Here is a 19,970-nt window from a genome sequence, read left to right as displayed (position 1 = left end):
TCCCTTTAAATAGTTCATGTATTTTCTTTTCTATAGATTTATATTACCAGTTAGTATAGTATAATCTAATATTTGTAAACTAGATTTGATCTTTATTTAAATACTACAAAAACAAACAAACATGAAGAACATATTTAGGGCCATATTTAGAGTGGGGCACTATCTTAACGTGCGCGCATAAAGGGGCTCACGGTTTCACTATGTGCTAAACTCAATTAACCAGAGATCAGACCTTCATTTAAACGCCTGGAAGTGCACTCTTTTTTAAAGAAATTGACTTACAGGCAATGCGAACAAGAGGTCGTATTCGCATTGTTCCACACTTGTAATACCAGCGTACATTTACATGCGCTGGTATTACTGAGTGGAGCGCAAATATCACACTCGCGTAATCGCAGTATTGCAATCCACTTGTAAGTATGAAGTTTGGTTCAGTTCCAAACAAGGATAATTGTTAGCTGCATAACCAGTTTTTGCTTCTTAAATTTATAGCAGTTGCTCCTTACGCAATCATCTAGCTATTTAAATAAGTTTTCCAGGCTGCCATGTTGTAGATGGAAAATTCAGCTTCCTCAGTTACAATAAGCACTTATCAAGCAAGAGGACTTGTATTAGTGTGCATCATTTCACTTGCAATGCACGGAAAGCAGCTTTTAGGGTGCTAATTATCCAAAATATTCACCAAAAAGTAGAAAACAGCACTTTCTGGATTAGTTAGAAAATTAACATTTGTTAAATATAAGTTAAAAGTACACGACCATATTGTTTCTGTGCATAATTGACACCTTTGTCAAATGGTTTTAACCAGGTTATATCATAAATCTTCAAGCATTTCAATACTGTTCCTTTAAAGTGCCATAAAACCTGTTGCGATCTGTGCATATTTTAAAAGGGCTAATTAAGAAAAAACAGTTTGCATAAAAAAATGTTTAAAAATTACAGGCACGTATTTTAAAATAATTTTAAAAAAGAAGCAAAATTACTGACATAGCTATGATGTCTGGAGTGTTTGATCCAGCCCCCCCCCCCCCCCTTTTCAGTGTTTAGCATCAGAAACACAGGCATTGTATTTCACAGTAGCTTATTTGCTTATAGGCATGCTCCAGCAGATAATCACTGTGTAAAAGCTGTACAATTCGGAAACTTAAAAGAAAGGGTTAATGGTGAGGCACTGCAGTATAAATTTCCAGGTAATTATTATATTATGGCTCTATCCCAACTTGTTTTATCTCCCTTTAAAGGAACAGTCTACTCTATTTTTAGTGCTTAAAAAGATAGATATTCCCTTTTATTACCCAACCCCCAGTTTTGCATTACTAACACTGTTATATTAATATATTTTTACCCCTGTGATTACCTTGTAGCTAATCCTCTGCAGACTGCCCCTTATCTCAGTGCTTTTTTTTTAACAAACTTGCATTTCAATTAGTGCAGGTTCATGCATAGCTCCACGGGAGTGAGCACAATGTTATCTATATGGCACACATGAACTAGCACTGTGTAGCTGTGAAAAGTTAACAAAATGTACTGAGAAAAGAGGCCGCTTTCAAGGGCTTAGAAATCAGCCTACCTAGGTTTAGCCTTCAACAAAGAATACCACGAGAACAATGAAAATTTGATGATAAAATTAAATTGGAAAGTTGTTTAAAATTGCATGCCCTATCTAAATCATAAAAGTTTGGGGACACTCAAGTCAAAATAAACTTTTATTATTCAGAAAGAACATGCAGTTTTAAGACACTTTTTAAAATTTACTTCCATTATCAATTTTTTCATTCTTTTTATATTCACACTTTTTGGGGAACAAGATCCTACTGAGCATGTGCACAAGCTTACAGGGTATATGCATACTAGTCTGAGATTGGCTGATGTCTGTCACATGATACAGGGGGCCGACAAATGGGAGAAATAATACATTTGTCAGAAAAAAACTTCTGCTTATTTGAAATTCAGAGTAGGTGTTATTGCATTGTCTTTTTAATATGAACTTAATAATTAAGTAATTCTACTGAATTGAGCGGTCCTTGACTTTACTGTTCCTTTAAAGGGACATGCCACCCACATTTCTTCTTTTATGATTTAGAAAGAGAATGCAATTTTAAACATCTTTCTAATTTACTTCTATTATTTAATTTGTTTTATTCTCTTGATATTCTTTGATGAAAAGCATATCTGGATATGCTCACTAGCTGCTGATTGGTTGCTGCACATAGAAGCCTCGTGTGATTGGCTCACCATGTGCATTGCTTTTTCTTCAACTAAGGATATTTAAAAAATGAAGCAAAATAAATAATCGAAGTAAATTGTAATGTTTAAATTTCTATTCTCTATCTGAATCATGAAAGAAAGATTTTGGGTTTAGTTGCCCTTTAAGTTCAAGACAAAGCTCATTAAAGGATGCTGGAAGGTTACCATGTACAATTAAATAATCTCTTTTCACAACTGGATACATTCATAAAATTTGCAGGAAAAAGGTTAACATTGTTGACATTAATACTGAAAATCTTAGAGTATGATCTATTAAGTAATATAAAAAGAACCATTTCAGATGGTGAATTGAAAATAAAATAAAAAATATAATATTAAAATGTAAAGAACAAAGACACCTTTTCTATAAAAGATTAAACATTCAGTGATTGTGTTGCCGGGGGCTTTTAGGAAACTAATGTAAGAAAAAAGTGCTGTGCTCAGTTATCATCCAGCTTTATAGCATCATTATATAGTTCACCCAGGCAAGGATGCTGTCAGCTTTATAGTTATATTGCAACACAAGGAGGAACACAGTCAAATGGGGCACATAGCAGTCAAAACGACTCCAATAAATATCAGAAATAGCATAGCATTATATTGGAAGAATATAGATATTCCAGATGAAATCCTTGTGAAGGTCATTGCGTACAGGGAGTATAAATATATTTTCTGTAAGTGAATTCAGCTGTGTTAATATTTCATTCACATTTGTAATAATAACATTTTCTGCATCAGCTGTATTTGTGAGAAAAATACTATTGAAATTTGTTTAACAAGTGCAGTTACACACACACACATGAAGTGGATTAGGCGCCAACAGCAGTACATATAAAAAGCTGTGATTTATATGAGCAAATCAGCATTTTATAATTTACACATTTTTTTGCTGTTTTGGAATCCATAGTCCTGTTCCAGTTTTGGATTTGAATCTCTTGGTTCCTTCATTTTATAGCTTTTTAAAGGTTTTAGTAAATGCTGCAATGAGCCTGACAAGGTACACGTTGTCTGAGCATAAGTGTTAAACTTGGTGGCCTTGTTTGAAAAGGAAAAGCCCCTTTTTATTGTCCAATATGACCACCAACTATACAACACATTTATAGAATATATATTATTTTGTGGCCTTTGCATTTTATTGAAGCAAGTAGCAGTTTCCTCACAAACCACGGGGATCTCACTGCTCAGGGGAAGTTCTAGGTCTTGAGATCATAACAAAGGTTGCCAAAAAAGCTTTATATCAAGGGTAGATGGTGGTGTGGGAGAGTCATCACTATCTCTGACTTATTTCTGTATTTTCTTATTTAAAGGGGCACTCAATCAAAATTAAACTTTCATTATTCAGATAGAGCATGTCATTTTTTTTTTTAAATATTTTATTTATCACCAACAATGAATACAATATCCATATCGGCACACAAAAAAAAAAAAAAAAAAAAAAAACAAGAGATATTTCAGTTTGTCATACATGTTATGATAATAGAGAAGAAAAGGAAACAAAAAATAATATCAACCAAACATGAAATATATATTATAATTCATATATGCAATAGATTATCCTGAATTATCCATCTGTTTAGTCGTTACTCATTGTTGGAATTTTTTTTTTTTTATTTTATTTAAATTAAAACAAAACAAACCAAAAACAATCCAAGAGGAAAAAAAAAAAAAAAAAAAAAAAAAAAAAAAGGGGAGGGAGGGGAAAGGGAAGGTGGCCATCTCTCATTCATCTCGCCCAGCTACCAGATGCCTAGTAAGATTAGTTCAGAATTTTGAAATGGGAAGATCATATATTCTTTTTCATTTTCAGGGAGCGATTTAATATATACTGCCCATTTATTGAAAAAATTCCTTATGTCCTCTTCATTGTCTATGTCTGTGTCTTTTTGTTCTAATATGCATTGTTTTTTTAGACAGTTTTGGATTTCGCATACGCTGGGCGCTGAGCGCGTTTTCCATTTTTTTACAGATTAAGTATCTAGTGGCTAATATCGAGACGGAGATCAGGTTATCATTAGGGTGGCGTTCAATTAGATTATCGTTACATAATATAATTTGATATAGGGTAAGAGTTACAGGGGGAATTTTCAGCACCTTATTCAACCAATATTCAAGCTTGCACCAAGTATTTCTTACTTTTGGACAGAACCAAAGCATGTGTTCTAAGTTGGCTGCCGGGAGTGAGCATTTGGGGCATTTATCAAAGCCTGAGTTGTGAACCCTGCGACCCGTTTCCGGAGTAAAATATGCCCTATGAAGAATTTTGATATGTGCTTCCCGCCAAGTAGCTGAAAGAGTTGTTTTTTTCACTTTGCTTATGGAATGTTGCACTATTTTTGAGTCTACCCTATTTTGTTCTGAGAGTGAAGTCCATGTTAGAGCAAGTCTTGCTAAATTCTGGTTGCCCCTGCTATTAGCCAAAAGATGATAGCATACAGAGATAGAGATCCGATCCACAGTCATAAGTGTAAGCCAATTTTCAAGTTTACCTAATTTCCAAGACCATCCTACCTCTCTAGTTGTTTCCAGGAAATAATGCCTTATCTGTAAATAAGCAAAGAAGTCTTTGTTGGGTAAGTTATATTCCCCTTTTAGTTTTTCAAATGTTTTAATGGTTTTTCCGTCCCCATCTATCAGTAAGATTAGTTTATTTAGTCCATTATTGTGCCATCTATTGAAGACCTCAGACTGTAGACCGGGTTGAAACTTTGGGTTTCCTATCAAGGTGAGGTGTTTTGAAATTTTAGGGTTGAAAGATAAAAGCTTTGATATTTTCCACCAAGCCCTGATAGGGTTGGATATAGATTTCAGTCTTTTAATTTCTAGGGGTAGCTCTTTAGGAGGGGAGTGTAAGAGTGCTAGGGGAAGATAAGGATCGCAGACATTACTTTCAAGATGGTTATTTAGGATATAATCCTTAGATAAAATCCAGCTAGTAGCTATTCGTGCCAAGGAGCTAAGGTTGTATGCTCTGATATCTGGAAGTGCTATACCTCCAGAATCGCATGGGAGAGAGAGTTTTTTGAGGGAAATTCGTGCCTTTTTCCCTTGCCAGAGAAATTGGCTAATCAAGCTATTGATTAATCTTACATCCTTTTCGTACAAGATTACTGGGACATTCAGAAGTATATAAAGGAGTTTCGGGAGAAGAACCATCTTAAATATTGCCGCTCGACCCGAGACCGAGAGTGGAAGTGTGTGCCAAGTTCTCAGCTTTTCTTTAATTTGCCTAATAATGGGGGGTATGTTAAGTTCATATAGTTTGTCGGCATTCACCGGAACATTTATTCCCAAGTATTTAAATGAATCTGTTATTCTCTTGAAAGGATTTTCTGTACAAGAGCCTTTATCCCTGCGGATCCAAAGAATTTCTGACTTAGCTGTATTTATTTTATATCCTGAGAAGGTAGCAAAATGGTCTATTATTTGCATGAGTTTTGGGATGTTAGTTTTAGTGTTAGATATATATAATAGTACATCGTCTGCATATAGACCGATTTTCATTTCATGATTTGAAATCTTAATTCCTTCCAAGTTTTGTCTTACCATGATTGCCAAAGGTTCAATGGCCACATTGAACAGGAGAGGGGAGAGAGGACACCCCTGGCGGGTTCCTCTTTCCAGAGTTATTGATGGGGATAGAGCATGTCATTTTAAACAACTTTCCAATTTACTTCCGTTAACAAAATGTGCACAGTCTTTTTATATTTAAAGTTTTTGAGTCGCCAGCTCCTACTGAGCATGTGCAAGAATAAGTGTGTATGCATTTGTGAATGGCTGAAGGCTGTCACATGGTACGTGTATGCATTTGCGATTGGCTGATGGCTGTCATATGGTAAATGGGGAGTGGAAAAAGACATAACTTTTAAAATTGTCAAAAAAAGAATCTACTACTCATTTGAAGTTCAGACTAAGTGCCATTGCATTGTCTTGTTATCTTGCATTTGTTGATTATGTAAATCTACTGTGTTGACTGGTCCTTTAAATCCCAGTTTTCCCCTATTTACCTCTCTTCATTTCATGTACAAACTAAAACCAAAGACTTTTCAGTAATGGCTTTCCATGGATGGCCAAGCACGGCTCATGATTTTCATGACAGAAAATGTATTGCACTACAATCTTATCCCATAAAGGATCCATTCAGGAAAAGCATTAAATTATCTCCCTAAAACACCCTGTGACAGTTAATGACATCTACTGATTGATCAAATGCTTCATTGAAATTCATAGTGCACTCTCCCTTCAAAATGCACAGAACATTGCAGTATAGCCCTTAGGATGTAGAAGAAGCATAACTGTCTGCATATGCCTATCTAAATATCCTAGTCATTATTTTAAATTGTTAAGGATTCTTATTGCAGTTTTTCATTGAGTCAATTTAACCTTTAAGAACAGAGTAAATTGGTCCTGCTATGAGTTACAAACAGGCCATATTTTCAGGCTATGAAATCGTAGGTGCATTATTTACAGAGTGTCCCAGGAAGAACATTGTCTTAAAGGGATAGTGTACTGTAAAATATTCTCCCCTTAATGAGCCATATTAACTTGTTTAGCAAATAGCTCCTTTACCTTTATTTGACCTCCTATACTGAAAATGACTGTACTTAAATATTCAGATATAAGATAAGGAGGCTATTGTAAATAGAGAAAAAAAGGATGCCTGCCCTCCAAGAAGGGCTTGTGGTTTAAACTAGCAAAAACAGCTATTTAATATCCAAAAAAATAAATCTAAAAGAGTAATACCCCATTATTTTTTTACACTGCAGCTACTATTAGAAGTTATCAGAAACATATTAAGGGGAAAACAATCTTACTGAACACTGTCCCTTTAAAGGTATATAACATTAAAACAAATCAATTGCTCATAAACATCAGGAATCAAGCTTGTTAAAATATATTTGTGCAAGTAATAAGATTAAGATAAACCAGTATAAAGGATTCTTATAACTACAACACAGGAACACATAGTAACATAGTAGATAAGGTTGGAAAAAGAAAGACGTCCATCAAGTTCAACCTATACAAATCTTAATATACTTACAAAAAAGATCCAGTTGAGCTTAAATAATCCCATTTAAAAGATGACCCATTTAACACCACAAGCAATCATATCCCTAAATTCTGTTTCTAGCCAGAAAAGTATTTAAACCATTTTTAAATGTATGTGAGGTATTGACATTTACTACCTCCTCAGGTAATGAGTTCCACACGTTTACAAAAATTTTTTTTTAACACATTTAAAAGCATCCTATTATAAATACAAAAAGAAAAAACACATGGAAAAATATATAAAAAGAAAGTAATAAATACTGTGATGTTCATTTAAGGTAACCTCTTATTGGCCTTAGCTTCATTAAATATATATTGTTATGACCTCCATTGTGTTTTTTCTATACATATCAGCAGTATACTAAGCTTTCTTCTCCCAAATGCATTAGATATGCAAAGTCTGCCACATACTCTTCAGGATGTTATTTCAGCTAGAACATATTATCAAGGAACAATTATCTCACAAAATACTCTTCTAACTGATATTTTTTTAGCTTTACAACATGTATGTGAAACGCGTTATTTCTTCAACTTGGAGAATAACAAATGCAATAAGCAAGAATTAGTTTTGGAAACCAGTATGTCAACATAAGAACTGGGAGGTCAAACCACTGATTCCCAAGGGAGGGAAAAGGATGGAAGCAGTTCACAAATTGAATGGCAGAAAGAAGGTAGAAGGTTGTCAGCTAAGTGTGATTAAGCAGTAGGTCAGCACACGCAGTAAGAAATTACAGTACAGATACATTTATTATTATTATAATTATTATCAGTTATTTGTAGAGCGCCAACAGATATAGGTATAGTATGTATCAGCATTTAAAGGAACTTAAAGGGATAGTAAACCCTTTATTTTATGATTCAAATAGAACATATCATTTTAAACAACTTTCCAATTTAATTATATTATGACATTTTCTTCATTCTCTTGTTATCCATTGCTGAAGGGACAGCATTGCACTACTGACAGGAAGCTGAAAATATCTATTTAGCCAATCACAAGAGACCAATGTGTGCAGGCACCAATCAGCAGCGGCTCCCACTAGTGTAGGATATGTGCGTATTCATTTTTAACAAGGGATACTAAGAGAACGAAGCACATTTGAAAATAGAAGTGAATTTAAAAGTGTCTTAAAATAACATGCTCTGTCTGAATCATGCAAGTTTAATTTTTACTTTCCTATCCCTTTAAAACTAAAAATTAAACATTTATGGATAGATCCGTCAATTATTAGATCATTTTCAATTTACTACTATTACAAAACTGACTTTAGTGTCTTGTTATCATTTGTTAAAAAGCAATACCTAGGTAAGTTTCGAAGCAGAAATACACTACTGTGACTTAGCTTGTTATTGGTGGCTAAGCACATACAGTATATGCCTCTTGTCATTGGCTACCTGATGTGTTCATCTAGCTCCCAGTAGTGCATTGTTGCTCTGAAGCTAATTTAACGCAATCACATAATTAAATGCAAGCAATAGTGCAATAATAAATTTTCTAACACCTCAGCGTATTTGCTTTCTGCTCTGTTATTTTCCAGTAAGCACAACAATATGTTGTTCTATTATCCTTTGCTGTGACCAGTTGAGGGTATAAATGAGCTAGTACACTGATCAACCAATCACTGTGAATGTTGGAGGGTCAGGGTTTTTAATCCTGCAGGATCCACCCCACCCTTCTGTGTACAATGGAAAACACTATTTTTAACAGGTAAATTACATAAAATGTAGGCAATATAAATAAGTAAACTGCCTATGTACTACACATAATTAATTATTTTATGGGTGCCTAAATTTTAGTGTCCCTTTTAAAGGAGCACTAAAGTCAAAATTAAACTTTCATGATTCAAATAGAGCACAGAATTCTAAACAACTTTGCAATTCACATACATTATCTAAATGTGCACACTCTATTTATATGCACACTTTCTGAGGCACCAGCTGCTACTGAGCATGTGCAACATTCACAGAATAAAAATATGCATTTTGTGACTGGCTATTAGCTGTCACATGATTCAGTGTGAAGGAAAATAAAACTAACTTTGAAATTTGTCATTAAGAAATCTACTTCTTGTGTGATATTCAAACTAAGTGATTTTGCATTGTCTATGTATTATGTATTTATTGATTATGCTATTCTTCTGTGTTTAGTGGTCCTTTAAAATGTAACTTACCCAGAAATGCTTCCTAGCCCATGTGTCAAATATCTGGTAATGCATCCTTGCAATATCCTCACATTGTTTTAGATGAGGCAGATTTGCTTGTTCTTGATGCATATTTTCATTTAACTTGAAATTGTAATGAGAGGAAACATTACTTATGGGTACATAAGTCAAAAATAAATCTGTTTGGACTGTGTTTAAAGGGACATAAAACCCAAATGTTTCTTTCATGATTTAGAAAGAGCATGCCATTTTAAACAACTTTCTAATTTACTTCTATTATCTAATTTGCTTTATTCTCTTGATATCCTTTGCTGAAACGCATATCTAGATAGGCTAAGTAGCTGCTGGTTAGTGGCTGCACATAGATGCCTCGTGTGATTGGCTCAACCATGTGCATTGCTATTTCTTCAACAAAGGATATCTAAAGAATTAAGCTAATTAGATAATAGAAGCACATTGGAATGTTGTTAAAAATTGTATTCTCTATCTGAATAATGAACGAAAAATATTGGGTTTGATTTCCCTTTAATGTGGAGGTGGCTGGAGCTTTGCCAAGATCTAGCAAAGATCATAGTGGTGGTGGATAAGCTGAGACCTGCATGTTATTTAAATATTTCAAGCAAATTTTGCAAGCCATGAAAATAGACCATCAGGGAAAGTGTAAACCATTTTAAACACTAAACTCATGTAATTTTCTCTGTCTTAAAGGGCCATAATACCCAAATGTTTAAACACTTGAAAGTGATGCAGTATAGCTGTAAAAAGCTGACTAGAAAATATCACCTGAACATCTCTATGTAAAAAAGAAATATATTTTACCTCAAAAGTTCCTCAGTAGCCACCTCCCATTGTAAAGGACTTCTAAGCAGCATATTAGTGTGTCTGTCCTAGGACAGCTTAGGGGATGAGCCTCATGCACTCTCATATTATTTCACCAATCAGGTAAAGGAAGCTTACTATGAAATCTCATGAGAGTTAAGTCAAATCTCATGAGATCACAGTAAGAGTTCATGACCTCAGCACTGCTGATGCTGATTGGATGCAGTTCATTTCTTCATTTTTTTTTCTACCTGCAGCTGGGAACAGCTGAGTATAACTTTTTACACAGAACTTACTCTGCTGAGCTGAGGAGATTGTGAGGTAAAATATCTTCCTTTTTTACATAGAGATGCTCAGGTGATATTTTCCTGTCAGCTTTTTACAGTTATACTGCATCAGTTTCAAGTGATTTAGCATATGAGTATTATGTCCCTTTAATAATTTTCAGCATCTATCCAAAAAACATATTGTGGTTTCTAGATTATCCCTGTAAGTATTTAATGTATATTGCAAGAAGAACTTTATAGTAAAGTGTTGGTTTAGACTCAAAGGATTATAGCTTAGAAAATAACCAATTTGTTCTATTTATGTACATACATATTTAATTGATTCAAAAGCAGAAATTATTTAGAACCAAAAAATACAGATTGTCTGAGAAACATTGAGAATTAAAGCAGCATTAAAGAAAATTAAAACAGACATAAATCCCTTCCTTAAAATGTAATTTGACTATCTTCAAATTGTTTACAAATTATTTAGAACAGGGGTGCCCAATAGGTAGATTGAGATCTACCAGTAGATTGTGAAGGCGCTGCTGGTAGATTGCGGCCGATGTGATTAAAGTTATGTGGTCAAGTTACGTGATCTCAACACTGGGGCGTGAGTATGGTTGCTAGGGATATCGCTTTATCTTCCGCAGTGTGTGAAGGGGGGTCATTACACAGTTTGATGGTCGGACACGAAAAGTGCTACAGGATTGGATCTTGAGGGACATCGATTTTAACCAATCAATGTAGATGATGTTTGAATAACAACACAATTGGCCTATCAAAAGCATGGTTGAATGAGTACTCTACCAATGGATATGGAGGGTAAGCATCAATATATAGAAAAAGTAAATGCGGAGGCTGCTATGCTATGCTAAAGGAACAAGTCTGATTGATGTCTGGCAAATGAACATGTTGACCCGGTAAAAAATGGTCTGCATGGAGCTCTATTAAAATTTATTTGTGTAAGCCTCACTGGGTCATATCAGGCCAAGCAGGCGTAGCAAAGTAAAGGGGGTCAGTGGCAGGAATGTAAGTTGAGGTAGATCTCGTTGAGATGATCATTTGAAAAGTAGATCCCAACACAAAAAAAGTGTGAGCACCCCTGATTTAGAATATTATAATTAACATTTTGGTCCAAATTACCAGTGGAACGCTACCTTTAACATGCGCCCATAAGGGGGCAAATTTGCCCATTTACGGCCACATCTTAAATAACCAACAATTACAAGTGGCTGGTTAATGTGACCGTGAGATCGTGGTTTCACTTTGCACTCGGAATCATTAACCAGAGATCAGATCTCTGTTTAATGAAAAAAAGTTACCCCAATTGCCCCCAAAATAAAGAGGAGAGTAGAGTATCATTAAATAAACATTTGGGCATCTTTATTTATTTATTTTTATAAAAATTGCAGGAAGCAGTTATAAAGGTTTAAAGTGAGGGGACGTGGGGTGTTAGAAAAAAAACCTGCACTAAATGTGCCTTTACATGGAGGTCAATGGGGGACTGTTTTCACTACAAATGTATATGCATATGCTTAGATAATTAATATGTTTATAAACACATTAATATATATGTATATATTCATATACTTATATATTTATTTATTGCTGCCCAACACGTCACAATTTGCCCCCTACGCTAGGGGGTTTGTCGTGTCTATCGGCATCAGAACGAGGCTCCTATTGAAGCCTATGGAAGAGCGTTCTCGTGAGCTCAAGGATTCTGCTCCACTTGTAATCTAGCACTTTATATGAAAAGACATAGAAAATACACAAATAATCTTTATTAAAAGGATATTAAAGTCAAAATTAAACTTTAATTATTCAGAAAGAACATTTTATGAGGCTTTCCAATGTACTTCCATTATCAAATGTTGCACATTTTTTTTATACACACACATTTTGAGGCACCAGCTCTTATTGAGCATGTGCATAAGTTCACAGTGCATATGTATACTAGTCTGTGATAGGCTGATGGCTGTCACATGATGCAGGTTACATTTGACAGAAAACAATCTACTGCTTATTTGAAATTCAGAGTAAGTGCTATTATTGTCTTTTTAATATGCACTTGTTAATTATGCAGTTCTATTGTATTTAATGGTCCTTTGAGGCTACTTATGAATGGCAGCTTGTCGTAATGATTAATAGGCAGATATTTTGTTGCTTTTGTTCTACACACGAACATAGAAAAAATTGAATTAAAATTAATTTCAATGTTCAGTTATCAAATGCAACATTTTAGTATCAAATATCAGGATTCAAACGTTGTCTCATAGAATTCAATATATTTACGATTAATTACTTAATTGTAATATTTGTTCTGTAGAAACATTTGAATGGCAGAACATTTATCAAGGAGTAAAAAATTAAAAATGTAAACATTTCAACATTTGTCCATCCCTAAAATGGATCACTATGCATTTCCAATTCTGCTGAAAATGTTGTTTCAATAAGGCTGATATAGTGATGCCTATACTTGCCCCCAGTATTAGCCATGCCAGTGTTTTTGAGGGGTCTGTCTTTAAAGGAACATAATAACTGAATGCTAAATTACTTGAAAGTGATACAGCATAACAACTGTAAAAAGCTGACAAGAAAAAAATACATGAGCATCTCTAGGTAAAAAAGGAAGATATTTGCCTCAAATATATTCAGTTTACAAGAATAAGTGTTATGTGAACAGTTATCCTTCACCTACTGTCAGCTGCTTGTTTAAAAAAAAAACATCCAATCAGCTTCATGAGTGCTGAGCTTAGACTTTTGTGTTACTGTAATCTCATTGGATTTCTCTGAAATTGCGAGATTTCCTAGAAAAAAAAATCCCAAACTGAGGAGGAAAATAGCATGACTGTGCCTGCACATGTCAGATACATGTCTCTTTTGAATGCTTTTAGTCCCTTTGGAATGGCATGTGGCTACTGCAGAAATTTTGAGGTAAAGTATCTTCCTTTTTTACATAGAGATGTTCAGGTGATATTTTCTAGTCAGCCTCAGTGTACTGGAATGACTGCAGATAGCCAGAAGCCAGTTTTAGCTTTAAAGCTGTCAAAGCCCTAGACAAAAGGCATGCACAAAATGTCCAAATGTTTTCAGTTCCTTTAGACCTGCTTAGCTGGACACTGGCTTAAATAAACACGAGAGGTTAGTACAGCTTGTTTCACAGACAGGCTTGGCTTTTTTCTATTGTATAAGTATTCTATTGGGATGAATTCCTTATGACTGTCCAGCTGGTCACAATCTTTGAATGCGTATCAGTCAAATAGAAACCTTTACAAGTGTAAGTGTTAGAAACAGAACTATGCTAAACCCAGCCAAGTAACAAAATGTACATTTGCTCAGGGATTTCTATGTAATAGTGTTGATTGACGAGAGATTTTTTTATAACATTTTTTAAAATCCCACAAATGCATGTTTGAGGGTTACAGAAATATGTACTGATGCGTGAAAGAAGTAATAAGCAAAGCTGAACGACCACTGCACATTGTTCTCTTATAGAATGACAACAAGCTATATTTTTTTCACCTATTCATGTGATATTCAACTGTAGAAGAATATATCAGAGACATACAAATCAATAGTGACAAGGCTCTACAGCCCTGGTATTCGTTTTACACAATTGAATATCGATAAGAATGACAATTCTTTAAAATTCAAAAAAATCTAATTTTATTTTCGACTTTCGAATGTTATTATTGAATTTGAATGTTGCTTTCAAATTCTAATGTTGCTTTCGAATATTTTTTCAAATTTGAATGTTATTTTCGAATTCAAATAGTTCAAATATATACATTTGAATTATGAACATTCAAAACTGAAATGGATTTGTTTTATTTCAAATTAGCTTTTTAAAATTTGATTTTATATTTGAAAATAAACTTAAAATTTGAATATTCAAACAAATATTTTCAAATATTAATTACAATTTGAATACCAATATTTGAAATTAGAATGTCAGAATGTTTGATTAACATTAAAAATTCCGGGGGGCGGAGCAACGAGCTGAACCGGCAGGACGCATCTTGGAGGAGCTCCTGTTCTAAATACAACATATTTGAGCCTTTTTTAGGTTCCTAAGGGATATTTAAGTTCCTTTGGTGATTATAACTTTACAAGACCGCTGTGGAGTATGAGCCTATCTAGGTTGGTTCTTTAGCCTATGCTGTTTAGCCAAACTAAGCGACACTGTCTGACAGGCCGCAGTGTTTTAAGCTACCGCACATTTCCCCCCCCAGGCAACTGGGTTACGAGTAGTCCTACTTGACTACACATTATGGATATCGATATAAGGGGAACAGAAGATGCTATTTCTGAGATTCTCAACGAACACTTTGCTGGATTACGCTACCTAATTGCACAGAGTTTTGCAAGTTTCTCGTCCCCACGTGACACCCAAGATGGCGACCGAGAATTCAAGGCTTCTGCCGAAGAGATGTGGAGTCTCTAATTGAATTGGTCTCAGAAGAGGCTGCACCACTCTACACTGATTATGATGGCACATGTGAATTTGGGAGCAGGGATACAGAGGAATGCAGTGTTGCTCCCCAACACATGGGGAAGATTGTTCAGATCCCCCAGTGGTGGGATATGCCTAACCCGGGGAATGTTGGCAGTGACTTTACAATGCAGCAGAGTCCCCTGCAGCTTGATGTGGGTGGCTCAGACACACGGAGACCCGCACTTCTCACGGAGGGAGCTGTGTTTACCTTTGGCTTCCCTGGGAGGCGGCCCGTTGGTGCGCGTATCCCAACCCTTCATAACAGCCCTGTGGACACATCCAATCTTTGCTGGTTCACACTAGTTGTGCCGGGTTCAGCTCTGAGACACCTGATTTCTGTTGCGGCATCACCTGGAAAGGGGTTATCTAAAGTCAAGATCCTTGGCCTCCTGCACCCTTATCCCCACATGCTCGGAATCATACCGGTAAGACTTTTCCTTCCCCCAAGCAGAACGGGCATCGGCTAGAAAGTTGAACTTTTTTCCTGAACAAAGCGGCTTACTAAATCCTCCAACTGCCCGCTAAGTTCTATTATCTTCTGGAGTACCTTACATATTATCCAGCGGTTTTGGGAAGCAGTTTTAGTAAGCCTAGTAGATCAAGCTTCTAAAGGCTTTCCAACAACTTGACTCTCAGTGGCACCTCTATCTCTATAGATGTTGACCAGAATTTCAGATTTTAGAGGTCCTACTCTGTGTCCGTATTGTACAACTGTTTGCCTCTCCTACGTTATCAAACTGACTTATCAGTGACAATATGGAATAGAGCCGTTACCAAATAATAACTGCTGCTAGAGATAGCTGGACTTTTGCTATACCAAAGACCCCATAAAATGTTTGTATTTGTCTTGTATGCTTTGTCTAATTTACTGCTTACAATGAGGGCCTTTAACGGTAATGTCTTCTAATTAGTATGTTGGTGGGATATGGAGCATTCGCTGTGACACACTAAGCTGCTTTGCCACTAAAGTTAACTCATGTTCCTTTACAGCAGGGTAGATCTATATCAGGTACATACACCGTATGCTCAGACATATATAGCTCCCTGGGTAGTTGATGGGGGTGACAAGATACTAACCCATGACTCATGTTACATGCTCAAATTATGATTCCTTCTTTCTTGTTAGACAGTTGCCCTGTCACTGTAAAGCACATGGCTGGGTCACTGGCTATTAAAAACTACCCTACACTCACACAACATGCTTCTTTGTCCCCTACACAGTATTAGGTCAGCTAACTCCCACCCAGTCTGGCCAGATTAGTGGGGCCCATATTTTATCACTATAAAGCCTACATCTAATGCTACAAATTTTTACTCTTTCACACTAATACTTACCAGGGGTTGTGCATATACGTATACATGATTGAATATCCATGAGCTAAGCTGGACTGTATACTGCATAATCTGTTCTGTGGTGGAGTGGGACTGTTAGCAGAAATGTTTTATAATTTCACAGTGTGCTCCATACCTAAGTCACGGCCAACTTGCCTCATGTATAAGTTTCTTTAGGACTGCCCTTCTAGATACTGAATGGGTGTAGGTCAATTTCCATACTTCTCATCACTGTGTCTTTAACTATAAATTTAATTTTATGATAATCAATTAGTGGCCATGTACCCCTCTATTATATTATCTTAGCCTAGCCCTCCTTAAAAGGTTTCCATTTAGATAGTTCACATAAACTGATCATCCCCCTATTTGAACTTCAATAGTCATGTAAACTTATGGATGAGAGGCTCCTTCTTGATACTGGCTCCCAGGGCAATCCATAACCCCATCTGTTGGGAAAAGCATATTTGATACATAGAGAGTTACATCTATGGCCTTACTCTATTGTTGTACTCCTACGGACTTTCATATCAGCAGGGGCCGAAGTCTGGGGGTGGTTTGGTATCCAATTGTGTGTCTAACCTTCTGTTCCCATGTTATTACGGTTAGCCATTTTACGTTGAAAGCCCGAAGGGGGCAATGTTATCACATTTTTGGTCCATGAGTGACCACCTACAGCATCAGTTTTTCCTCCCCTGTATTATATAAATTTGTTGGGGGGCCAAGAGTGTCTCCTTGTGGTATTGGAGGAATTCACATATGTCAAAATTTCCTTTGTCTATGCATGATTCTTAATCACTTATACCATTGTATTGTTATTTTGACTGAATCTTTAATAAAGCTTTTGAAAATTAAAAAAAAAAAAAAAATTCCATTAGAACGGACAAATGCATAACAAGTGTTTTACATTTTGAATGTTGCAAAGTATTCGCCCATCCCTATCTGGTATACTTTTTGTTGTAACACACATTGCAATATCAGACATTCCCAACTGTCTCTATTTGTCCCTGATTCTGAGCTCTGTCATTCTGAGACAGCCATATGTCCCTATTTGCAGAATTTCCCTTAGCCCCACCACCCAAACTACCCAGACACACCCACGGACCGGCCAGACAGAACCAATATCTTGCCCCTACAAATAGGCCCCTCCCACAAAATAGTTACTGGCCCCATCAACCTCCCGAACCATAAATGTTGGGAGGTATGCAATATAAAGCATAATATAAAGCATGTTAAAGGGACAGTCTACTCCAGAATTTTTATTGTTTAAAAAGATAGATAATTTTATTATCCATTACACAGTTTTGCATAACCAACATGGTTATCTTAATATGCTTTTTATCTCTGTGATTACCTTGTATCTAAGTCTCTGCAGACTGCCTCCTTATTTCAGTTCTTTTGACAGACTTGCATTTTTACCAATCAGTGCTGACTTAAATAACTCCATGGGAGTGACCTCAATGTTATCTATATGGCACACATGAACTAGCGCTGTCTAGCTGTAAACAAAACTGTCAAAATGCACGGAGATTAGAGGCAACTAGAAATAAGCATATGAGCCATCCTAGGTTTAGCTTTCAACAAAGAATACCAAGAGAACAAAACAAATTTGATGATACACGTAAATTAGAAGGTTGTTTAAAATTGCATGTCCTATTTGAATCATGAAAGTTTAATTTTGACTAGGCTGTCCCTTTAAGCCAGTTTACACAGCTTATTTATCTCCTGATTGATGCATATGCTCACTTGTGGGAAAAGGGGAGTGGACCGAGCGCTACAGAGAGGGCCTTAAGCTTACTAACAATATAGCCTCCTAGTAGGCTAAACAGATAGAAATTATTAATGAGGATGAGAGTAAGCACTATATAGCTTAAAAGGCTAAGTAAAATAACACAGTTTATTACATATGATAAAAAATTAGGTATACATAAACAATCAAATTATACGCATGTATCCATGTCTAACTTATCTCAAAGCTGAGGTATACAATGTAGTTAAGAATTCTCTAAGAGTCAGAGTATACAGTGTGATCAAGACAGGACAATCCTAAAATAGGTTGCCTAGTGTAGGTTAGGTAAAACACGAAATTAATAACCTTCAAGATAAGACTATCAGTCTAGTCTTGAGAAAGGCCTAGTCTAGGCCGAAACGCGTTGGCATACTGGTGAGCTTGGTTTTAATTACCATTATTGTCTATTATATACAGTGTTGCACTATTTGTTTCTCTTTTGTTTCCTTTTAGGCTTTTTTTCGTTGCTATTATTTTTGTGGATTTTATTGTGGATTTTTTGACATCAGACTCATTGATTCTGCTTATACCCACATGTGTTAGCCTCTGTCCTGACTACTCACATTTTTTATCAGCGTTCTTGTGTTGTGTTTTTAAGGTATTTCACCACTTACTGAATTTTTGATTGCTTAACCGATTTTTTTCACATTGGATTTTTTTTCATATTTGATTTTTTCACATTGTGTTTATATTAAGTATATAAGTACACATTTTTAAAGTGGGATTTCAGTTATTTTCCATTTTTTCACGGATTTTAATTGGAGTTTGGATTATATCTTTTTTATACTTTTCTTATTTTTTACAATGAACTAGACTTCACGGCACATCTTTGCACGTCACGTTGGAGGATACACCTACGGATTCACATGAACTTTATCAGCTAGCTTTTGAACGTATTTTGGACTTTTTTATGATTTTTATATATGCACATACCAATTATGGGATTTTAGTTTGTCTTAAGTATACTGTTCCGTTATATATCTTGAAGGTTATTAATTTTGTGTTTTACCTAACCTACACTAGGCAACCTATTTTAGGATTGTCCTGTCTTGATCACACTGTATACTCTGACTCTTAGAGAATTCTTAACTACATTGTATACCTCAGCTTTGAGATAAGTTAGACATGGATCCATGCGTATAATTTGATTGTTTATGTATACCTAATTTTTTATCATATGTAATAAACTGTGTTATTTTACTTAGCCTTTTAGCGCTTACTCTCATCCTCATTAATATGCTCACTTGTGCATGAGCTTGATCGACAGGTACACATCATTCAGCACCTTTCTATGTACTGAGATCAGTATCAACATATGGAGTAAACCAGTCAACACCCTTTATATTATAAAGTGTCTTCAATTAATATGATGGGGGTATGTAAGGGTTGTACAGCATTGACCAGTGTCTATTGATTACTGTGTCCCTTTAAAGCTGCTTTTATGGAGTATTGATCAATTTCCAAATGTTCCTTAGTGCAGCTGTTAGAATTGTCTGGGATTCATACAGATAATGATAATTGATTATTAGATTGATTGCTCTCTAGATAATTGTTTGGCAAGCTATTTAATTTGGAAGTTTGCATCTGAGGCCTCGTGTCTTTAGTAGCAATAGATTTCAGCTTTTGTGGAATGTTAAAGGGACAGTCTACTTTAATTTTTTTTATTGTTTAAAAAGATAGATAATCCCTTTATTACCCATTCCCCAATTTTACATGATCAACATTGTGATATTAAAGGGACAGTTTACACCAGAATTGTTATTGTTTTAAAAGATAAATAATCCCTTGTTTACGCATTCCCTAGTTTTGCA

At 35.4% G+C, this 19,970-nt stretch overlaps 1 protein-coding gene across 1 annotated transcript in view; it reads left to right on the top strand.

Moving 5' to 3' along the window:
- SLC8A1 (solute carrier family 8 member A1) overlaps positions 1–19,970 on the top strand; it is a 480,484-nt gene that overhangs the window by 167,447 nt on the left and 293,067 nt on the right. The gene's annotated exons all lie outside the window — the stretch shown is intronic.

The sequence above is a fragment of the Bombina bombina genome, chromosome 4 (genome assembly GCF_027579735.1).
Source record: "Bombina bombina isolate aBomBom1 chromosome 4, aBomBom1.pri, whole genome shotgun sequence".
In the NCBI taxonomy this organism is placed as follows: domain Eukaryota; kingdom Metazoa; phylum Chordata; class Amphibia; order Anura; family Bombinatoridae; genus Bombina; species Bombina bombina.
This window is presented reverse-complemented; position numbering and strand designations above follow the sequence as displayed.